This window comes from Eschscholzia californica, unplaced genomic scaffold (genome assembly GCF_041429995.1).
Source record: "Eschscholzia californica isolate CP2 unplaced genomic scaffold, dmEscCali1.0.p SCAF_318, whole genome shotgun sequence".
NCBI lineage: Eukaryota > Viridiplantae > Streptophyta > Magnoliopsida > Ranunculales > Papaveraceae > Eschscholzia > Eschscholzia californica.
The window spans coordinates 10,001-12,225 of NW_028238441.1; positions in this window are offsets into that span (position 1 = coordinate 10,001).

Below are 2,225 nucleotides of genomic sequence, written 5' to 3' on the forward strand. Positions count from 1 at the left end.
GGATGAGTTGGGCAACTCTTGGAAGCTTCCCATCCACCCCCGTGCCGAGCTTTGCCCTTGGGATGCCTTATGTTGCATCCCAAGGGCCAAGGCACCTGCCAGCCCAAGGGCTGTGCACGGCCTGGGGAGGGAGCTCACCCCTCCCCTATATAGTGCAAAGTTATTGTTTTCCCTATTTTCACAAGGAAACATCAAATTTTTAACCAAGCATACTCGGCCTTTGCTCCTTCGTTACTCGTCCAAATCCAACAAACTTGCATTCGTTGGAAAGGTCTTTTCACAAGGATTCTTTTGATATATAATAATAGCGATTCCGATAAATATTTATTTTTTTATGAATTTTTAAGTGAATAAACAATTAAAAATTCAAAAAAAATAGAAAAAAAATATTTTTTTCCCGATTCTTTCTCCAATATTCCTGATAAATACCCACACACCCACATATGGAGAATGGTCGAAAATGCTCGAGTGGATATCGAGATGTCCGACGAAGCACCACTTGGAAGGGCCGAGGCACGGGACGCCCGAGCTGTTGCTCGGGCCGGCACGGGACGCGCATGGGACATCCCGGGACGGCATGGGACGCCCTCGCTACAGCTCGGGACGGCCAGGTACGCCCGAGACTTGGCTCGGGACGGCCTGGGACGCCCTCGCCATAGCTCGGGACGGCCTGGGACGCCCGAGACTAGGCTCGGGACGGCCTCGGCACAGCTCGGGACGGCCTGGGACGCCCTTGCCACAGCTCGGGACGGCATGGGACGCCCGAGACTTTGCTCGGGACGGCCTGGGACGCCCTTGCCACAGCTCGGGACGGCCTGGGACGGCCTCGGCACAGCTCGGGACGGCCTGGGACGCCCGAGACTTTGCTCGGGACGGCCTGGGACGTCCGAGACTTTGCTCGGGACGGCCTGGGACGCCCGAGACTTGGCTCGGGACGGCCTGGGACGCCCTCGCTCCAGCTCGGGACGCCCTGGGACGGCCTCGACACAGCTCGGGACGGCCCGGGACGTCCGAGACTTTGCTCGGGCCGGCCTGGGACGCCCGAGACTTGGCTCGGGACGGCCTGGGACGCCCGAGACTTGGCTCGGGACGGCCTGGGACGCGCTCGGCACAGCTCGGCACAGGCCGGGACGCCCGAGCCGAGCTTCGGGTCGCACGAAATCTCTTCGTATTCCGACATATTAGAAGCTTCCCATTATGTAGTAGGCCGAGCTTTGCCCTTTGGATGCCCTATGGTGCTTGGCGAGCACTAGGGAACGTGCCAGCACAAGTGCTGTGCACGCTCTGGGGAAGGAGCTCAACCCTCCCCCTTATAGTGCAAAGTTATTGTTTTTCCTATTTTCACAAGGAAACATCAATTTTTTAACCAAGCATACTGGGCCTTTACTCCTTCGTTACTCGTCGGAATCCAGCAAACTTATACTCGTTGGAAAGGTCTTTTCGCAAGGATTTTTTTGATATATTATAATAGCGATTCCGATAAATATTTATTTTTCTATGAATTTTTAAGTGAATAAACACCGGAAAATTCATAAAAAATAGAAAAAAAAATATTTTCTTCCGTTTCTTTTCTCCAATAATTCATAAATAATACCTCAATAGTATTAATGAAGAGAGAGTCGAAATGGCCCGGGTGGATTTCGAAATGTCCCACGACCCCATAGAATGCACGGGCCAGCCGAGCCAAAAGAATGGGACGCGCACGGGACAGCATTGGTCAGGCTCGGGACGGCACGGGACAGCACGGGACGCGCATGGGACGGCACGGGACGCGAATGGGACGGCCTTGCTAAGGCTCGGGACGGCATGGGACAGCACGGGACGCGAATGGGACGGCCTTGCTAAGGCTCGGGACGGCATGGGACAGCTCGGGACGCGCATGGGACGGCCTTGGTGAGGCTCGGGACGGCACGGGACGCGCAAGGGACGGCCTTGGTGAGGCACGGGACGGCCTTGGTCAGGCTCGGGACGGCATGTCACGGCCCTGGTGAGGCTCGGACGGCACGGGACGCGCATGGGACGGCACGGGACGGCCTGGGACGGCCTACTTGAGGCTCGGACGGCACGGGACGCGCATGGGACGGCCTTGGCGAGGCTCGGGACGGCATGGGACAGCACGGGACGGCCTCGGCACAGCTCGGACGGCACGGGACGGCCTTGGCGAGGCTCGGGACGGCATGGGACAGCACGGGACGGCACGGAACGGCCTCGGCACAGCTCGGACG